Source organism: Capsicum annuum, chromosome 3, assembly GCF_002878395.1.
Source record: "Capsicum annuum cultivar UCD-10X-F1 chromosome 3, UCD10Xv1.1, whole genome shotgun sequence".
In the NCBI taxonomy this organism is placed as follows: Eukaryota; Viridiplantae; Streptophyta; class Magnoliopsida; order Solanales; family Solanaceae; genus Capsicum; species Capsicum annuum.
This window is the reverse complement of record NC_061113.1, coordinates 55,736,213-55,744,554: the sequence shown is the minus strand read 5'-3', so window position 1 is coordinate 55,744,554 and position 8,342 is coordinate 55,736,213. Positions and strand designations below refer to the sequence as shown.

General features: G+C 32.3%; 1 long non-coding RNA gene across 1 annotated transcript; it reads left to right on the top strand.

Moving 5' to 3' along the window:
• The first annotated feature begins 2,944 nt into the window (after nt 1–2,944).
• Nucleotides 2,945–6,622, top strand: LOC107863834. The gene is made up of 2 exons (XR_001672453.2): nt 2,945–3,135; nt 6,150–6,622. It is a non-coding gene; the product is annotated as an uncharacterized LOC107863834 (long non-coding RNA).
• The last annotated feature ends 1,720 nt before the right edge of the window (nt 6,623–8,342 follow it).

Sequence of the window (8,342 nt, the reverse complement as noted above, 5' to 3'; positions counted from 1 at the left end):
TGTAAATGGTTGTAAGAGTTGAGATTTTTCTGATGGTTATATGTCTAATCTAGGAAGATGTGTTGACATGAACAAGCTTAAACTTTTTGGTATGACGAGCCATGATTGTCATATGTTTATGCAACGGTTAATACGTATAGCATTTCGAGAATTGCTTCCACGAAATGTGTGGCAACCATTGACGGAGTTGAGTCTTTCCTTTAAAGATCTCACCTCTACAACAATTATGGAAGAACACATGAGACAATTAGAAAATAATATTCCTCTCATCTTGAGTAAGCTTGAGCACATTTTTCCTCCAAGCTTCTGAGATTCTATGGAACATTTTCCTATCTATTTAGCTTATGAAGCACGTTTAGTGGGCCCAGTTTAAGGACGATGGATGTATCCGACTGAGAGGTAAATAAAGTTCACGATATGTTATAATATATGTAAATAAATATATTACTTATACCATATTCACATACTTTCATGTTTTGAAGGAATCTCCATAGATACAAGAATGATGTCAAAAATAAGAATAAAGTTGAAGCTTCTATATGCAACGCATATGTAGTGGAAGAAGCATATTTATTTTGTGCGCACTACTTTAAGTCATACATTACAACACGACACAGAAAAGTGTCACGAAATTTAAATAATGGTGGAGTTGAACAGGACCATGCTGAAATGCTTTCTGTTTTTAAGCTAGCTGGTCGAGATTTTGGTAATCTGTAAAACAGGAGGTTAGATGATAAAGAATATCACGCAACTCTTACATATATTTTGTTGAATTGTGATGAAGTAAAATCATATATCAAGTAAGTTAATTATGAATCATCTATAAATATCAATAAAAAATTTGATATTGAAATTAAATTAGCTTTTTTTCTTCAGAATTTATGAAGACATCTTGAGACAAATACAACCATGTATGCAAGATAGCGAGATTGATGCTAAACTTGAAACAGAGTTTGCATCTTGGTTTGAAAAATATGTAAGTATTAATAGGTCTAAATTATTCTTGATTATTCATTATTATTCATAAAATCCAATCTTAATCGATGTCTAATTATTTATAATGTCAATAGGCACGGGATCCTTCTTCCGGCATTACCAATCAAATCATGAAAGATCTTGCAGAAGGGCCATTACATATGGTTCAGCCCTTTAATGGATATGTCGTAAATGGTTACAAGTTTCACACTGAAGAATACGGTTCAAGTAAATCTATGATGAATAGTGGTGTATGCATCAAGGGTTCGAGCCATAGTGCAGATAATATCGATTACTATGGTCGATTAATAGTGATTTTGCAACTAGAGTATAATTCATTACCATTCAAGCGAATCGTGTTATTTAAGTGTTCTTGGTTGGATCTGACGTCAAAGCATGGTACAAGAGTGCATCCACAGTATAATCTTGTTGATGTTAACAAGAGGGGAGTCTTCAACAAATATTAACCATTTATTATGGTTTTGCAAACATCTCAGGTGTATTTTGAAATGTATCCTACTGTAAAAAAGACAGCAAGTGAATGGTTGACCGTTTGCCCAATAATGGCACGCTCCGTTGTAGATGTTCCCAAAAAAGTAGAGCAACCTCATACATTGAATGATCAAGCTTTTCAAGAGGATGATAGTCGATTACATGAGATTTATATTGATGAAAATGAAATACTTAATACATTGAATGATCCAGATGGTATGCTTACTTACATGGGGGAGGAGGAGGAGAAAGAGGGGGATGGTAGGGAAGAGGATGAGAATGACGAGGATGAGGACGAGGACGAGAACGAGGACGAGGATGGGGACGGGGACGGAGACGGGGACGAGGACGGGGACGAGGACGGGGTTGAGGATGATGATGAAGATGAGGATGAGGAGGAGGAGGAGGAATGTGAACTTCATAAAAAGAAAAGAAGAAGAATCTAATTTTTGAATGTTTGTATTTCTTGATGAATATGATTTTGAATGTACTATTCTATAAATTTGGTCGTTATGAATCACTTGTTGGGAGATTGGTTTATTTTGATATAAAAATTATTGATGCATCATTGTATTGTGCAACATATGAACTTTAATATTTATTGAAATTTATATATTGTAAAAATCTTTGTTTTTCAAGAACTTGAGTTATTTATTATAAAACTTGAGTTATGAAGGATAAAAGTTTCTTTTTTCAAGAACTTTGTTTTGCAGTTATATAATAATTGTCATTTTAGAATATGAGAGATACGCCATCATTGGTTGTTGGTTCTCCTGATACTCCTGGTTACATAGATATTCCTATTGGGTCTAGTAGCAGCTCATCAACAACTAGGAGGTTGGTCATATCAGTTGTTAGGAAAAAGTAAGAGAAGACATTTTTATAAATATTATTTACCTTTTTAAAAAAAAAAATTTCATAAAATGTATAATTTACTCTTTATAATTATATTTCAGGTTTGTCCCTAATGGTCATTCTATCTCAAAGACCATCACAGAAAATTTTAAGGAACAACAAGATGCTACTAGATACACATGGAAGGGTGTTACAGAATCCATTCGTAAATTCTATTGGCGTGAATTTATGGTAAATATTGCTTTATATTAAAATTTTATAATAATGTTGTTGTGTTTATGTCTCTAACTAAATTTTTTTCTAAAAATCATATCAGTGGAATCATACAGGGAACTCCATAATCGAACATACCTGAAAGAAGGTGGCATCCAACTTATATACAAAAAGAACATATCATTGGCGAAGAGTAATAAACAGGCCCGATTTTGTGTTGGATGATGTTTGAAAAAACTGGAAGATATATTGAGATTCTGATGAGTTTAAGTACAAGTCTTGTATTGCAACTCAAAATCGATGTAGTGAAATTGGTGGTCCGGGCACTAGTCCAAGTAAGCATACCGGTGATTTTAGGTCAACAGTGGAGCATACTATAAAATTGGTAAATTTCGTACTTTAATAAATTAATTCTTTAAATATATCTCCTATTTTAATGTTAAACTTTTTTTCAGGCAACACAAATGGGTTGTGAACCAAATTTATGGGAGATATTTAAAAAGTTACACCAAATAAAGGATGGCAGTTTTGTGGATGCCAAGTCGAAGAGCATTAATGAAAGTTTGCCTATTTACGCTTCTCATTCTTTAAATCTTGAAAGTATGATCTCTTTCCCTTTGTTAACCTTTCTCTTTCTCTTTTTGGGTCTTTCTACAATTGCTTCTTATTCCCTTTATTGTGTAGCTATTTGTGCTGGTCTGATGATGCCTACTTCTTGCCATCAGTGTTAGACATAAAGTTTTACTGTTAGTGGTTAATAGTGCATGGATTCTTTATGATAATTCGGGTGACATCCAGAGAGAGATTAGAAAATTCTTGGTAGTACTAGTTCTAACTAAAGGTCGGGGTGCTACCATTTATGTGGTCATAGTTATATGTGACACACCGAGCCAGCTTCTTTTAGGTTGTCTACTTGGAGAAATTTCGATCTAATTAAAGTTCAATTAGTACCCGATCGTGTATGAAACTGAGATAGTCAAAGGTCCTATCAGAGATCAAGACCCCTCCATAAGCAATGTCACAAACTCTTTTGAAGAGTTGAAAGGCCAAGTAGATAAAATCTAATATGCTTACTGTGAGGCAGTACCAACAGTGGTGTGAAACAACTCTCAAAACCATAGGACTGAGTGTATTAATTTAAATTCAAGCAGTTTGGTTTTGATTCTTATGTTAATTGTGGCTTATCACAGAATCTGTAAATCGCTCCTTGTTTGGTCCTTGTTTGTGGTGGTACAACTTGTGTAATTATGGGTTATCACAGAATCACAGAATCTTTAAGCTGTAAATCGAGTATGATTCTTATGTTAATTGTGGGTTATCACAGAATCTGTAATTGTGGGTTACACGTATCTTGTGTAAAATTCTAGAAATGTGGTACGATATACATGTTGCTGACTGTTGGATTTAAATGAGATTGTCATTGAGTCGAGTGTCTATTAGAAACTTCCTTCTACATCTGAGGTAGGGGTAACGTTTGTGTACATTTTACTCTTCATCTATCCCACCGCTTCTGTAAAATCAGTCTTGAATCAGTTACCTTATAAGTATGTTTGCAGCCCTCTACTTGCCTTTAAAGCACATCACGTTCCTCTGCCTCCATCTGTATTATATACAATCAACCAAAGACATTCTAAATACTTCTGCAGTACCATTCTTACCTCTGGCATTTGAAGCAGCCCATTGGATTTTGTTCTGCCAGCTGCTAACTTATTTGGTAATGCCTTGCCAAGTAAGTACTGTGCTTCAAATTCCAATATTGAAGTTACTTTCAAAGTAAAGGTGAGTTATGCTTTCATCTGTTGTCGTTCATAAAAGACACTTTCGATCGTGACAATGGCCCACCTGTATATCCTATCCCTAATAAGTAATTTTGTATGTAATGCCAAGGTGAGCTTGAATATCCACTTTGGTGTCCCTTGGTTGTCACATGTTAACTTTCTCCAATTGACTTCCTGGAAGTTCCCACGCATGGCATTATACATTTTCCTGATAGATAAGTTTTTTATTTGTATCTAGTCTTGAGTAGGGTATCCAACATAATTTACATAAGCCTTGTCTTTCAAACATTTTCAAACCATCCATGAAGCTTGATGAGGTAGCACTTCCTTAATTTGGGAGGCTTCTGATTCCAGCTCTGTTAGCTTTAAAAAAAGGTTAACTGGATCCCTTTTTATAGGTGCATATTGATAATCTATCCATGCACATTCTAGTATCAACTATAGAGCATATTGAAACTAGTTTAATGTGCGATCCGACTATCAGAGTATTACTATATTATTCATATTTCAAAGGACAATGATCATGCGTAGCTGAAGATACTCTTAAAACCATTTTATTAACTCGAAAACTAAAATTTCCTATAAATGACCATAGTTTATATGCAGTAGTTTTCATAGAGAAGTACATGTAGTTCTAAATTTTATTGATCAAAATATAGTTCTAAATTTTATAATAAGATAAAAACAAATGTTCCTAAATTAAGATTGTCATATCTTACAAGACCAAATCCTAGTATTTGGAAGTTGATTAAACTCAGATTCTCTGAAAATTTTTAGTTCAGAATCGTAGATGTGACAAAGTAGACCGAGTCTGATCTCTGTAAGGACAATGCCTAGAGAAGGATCACATCTAAGGGCTTCCATTTTCATCGTTGTCTTGATAGAATATGAATTTAGTGATGTGATGTGAGTGTTCCTGGTATATAGAAGTGGACAACTTGTATAAAATATGGTTCTTTATGAACAGCAGTTCAGCGTATGTGCTAACTTGATCTTATTTTGTTTTTGATAACCTGCTACCCTCCACCGGTACATGTACACTATGTCCACTAAGGCTTGGACAAATGGGAAGAAATCACTTAGTGTTGTTTTTCCCTTTGCTGGGATTATATGCTAAGTGGATATATCCATAACATTACTTACACGTCTCTTGAATTCAAACTGTAGGCAAGTCTGAATCATCTTCTCCCAGTTTTGCTTTCTGATCAAAATCAGTGAGATATTTATTACTACTCTATTAAGAAAAATACCATTGAGATCTATCCTGTTTTTTAGGTACTAGTTACTGCTTCGTTAAGAGCCTCTCTCGACGAAGCAAAAATAGATGCTGGACTAGTTACCAGGTTGTTAATGTTGCCTCTTTTAGGTGACATAGAAAAGACAACTACATACCAGTGTAATTTCATAGGCAAGTAAGTAGATTTAGAATGATAAAGTATATATAGATCTCTCTCTTACCTTATGAGGCAGAGAATTTGCATACATCAGGTGAGCATCACCTTCACTGCTACAAAGTGAGAATGTGAACTGTCCACAAGTACGTTTGTTTTGTTTTGTTTTACAGTTCGGACCAATCTGTTCTGTATGTCCATGTATTTGTTGATTGTTTTGATTCCTATCAAGAGAAAGTGGATATCAACAGACACAAACACTCAAAAAGGACTGGCATTTTGATAACAGATGATAACATATCTGGCAGGATATCCTGTTCTTCTAGTAGTGATGTTAAAAAGATTTCCTGTTCTTCTAGTGATGTCTGACAGTTAAATATTTTCCTATTCTTCTAGTGATGTCTGACAGTTAAATATTTGGTGGCTGATTATTTGTATTTTTTAGGATAAAATGGAGGTTGTCATAGCCGCTGCTCTTTCGGGCTCATCAGGCGATTCATCAATTCATCAGAAGATCAAGAACTCGAATAAATCACATGTACTTTGATGTTGCGGGTGGAGCAAAAAAATGATGTGTGTATGGATTGGACTCTCAAGCTTTAACCTTGTATAAAGATAGTACGTGCAATTTGCCTGTAGTGTTGGTTTCCATTTGAGGCAACAAAGTGACGATCGATTCAAATCTACGGAGGAGCAATGGTCTTGCATGATGAGCGATATGAAATTATCTTCTCGTTCATTTAGTAACCTTGCTCTTCCTAATAGGGAATCATCTAATGTTTAAGTGTTTAATATTTTAAGACTTAACTTACTTGAAGTGTCGACTTGAACATTGTCACACTTTTTTGGGTAGTTATATGCTTTAAATTTTAAACATTGGTAGACTTTTGCTTATTGAAGTTGTGACTTTTTTGGGTAGTTATATGCTTTAAATTTTAAACATTGGTAGACTTTTGCTTATTGAAGTTGTGATTTTGCATGTTTTAATTAACTTCAGACGTTTTTTAATATAAACCTTTTATTATGTTTGCTTTCTTCTGAAGGTTAATTGTTTTTATTTAATTTCTCTCTCACACTATATATATAGTGTGAGAGAGAGCGCATTGTATTGCGTAATTATTCTTTATTAATATTAAAAATTTAAATAAAATTTGTGACAGATTTAATTTGTCACAATCTATCCTAAATTTGCTACTAGTACAGGTAAGAGAGTCATATTGTGACTAAATTAGTTTGTCACAAATTATTTGTAATAAAATATATTGTCACAATTGTAATGACGAGATTTAGAAATTTGTTATGGAAATTATTCTGTCACTATTTTATAAAAAAATATTTTATCAAAAATTTGTTACAAATTTGTGATGGGATTTAAGTCAAATATAAGAATTTATATTGTGACGGACGATCTGTCTCAGTTCCATCACAATAATGTTGTGACGGAATTTCAATCCGTCACAATGATTTTATAACCAAAGATTCTGAGATGCACATTTTTCCATCACAAATCCATCATAATCAATGATTTGTGACTAAAACCTCTATCACAATCAATAATAGGACGAAAGAACTTGTTTTGATCATAAATAAAGAAAATAATACTACAAAATAATACATATTTTTCATATTTTCGAACAATTTTTGGGATCTCTAATGAAAGAATAATTATATAGATGGGAGGGAAGATGAAAAGTGTAGAGTTAAAATTAATTAATGATATTTCACAATTCACAAGGCCTAATAAAATGAAGAGTTACAATCATTCAGTATTATATTAGTAAATGCTAATTATCTTAAAATTAAATGAAATAGCTAATTGATAGATAATTTTTAAAAATAGAAAAAAAAAATTATATATATATATATATATATATATATATATATATATAGTGTGTGTGTGTGTGTGTGTGAAGACCTTTAAAAAGGGGAATTGAACTTTTTACCCTTTATTAAAAATATTTGCAATAGATAAAACTATCATTTACTATTATTTAATTATTTTTGGTATAAAAATAAAATTACACATAGCAAAAAAGAGGTTAATAGTTATAGTAGGTTATTTCAAGAAGGAAAATTATTGAAATATCCATATTGTAGAAGAAGTCATCAAAAGGAAAGAAAAAACAATACAATAGCTAGAAAATCTATAACGTATCTATTTTTTTCCTTTTAAGAGGGTAATGTTCATTAATTATTAATTTTTTCACTTTTTTTTAAAGTTGAAGTCCATTAATTAATATGTAATAAAGACCAATTTATGGCCAAAAAAAAATTGAAAAAGAATGCGTATGATTTATTTTTAGGGGATTCTCCTTTTAACTTTATATTCCTCCAGTAAAATTTTTTAATTATACCTATATTTATATATAATAGTTTCATCAATTTCGAGTCTATATTTTAGAAGAATGAATAGTTTCATCAATTTTGAGTCTATATTGTAGATAAATGAGTGCTCGATCGGGTTTTGATGAATTTTTATGTAAAGGTTATGTTTAATCATATAGTTCTAATATATCAATTGTGATATTATTTTATGAGAAAATAATCTATTACCACCTTGAATTATACACGAAAAGGATGAGACACACCCGAAAGGGTCATATTACCCCCAAGATTAATTAAAATCGTATTTTTGACA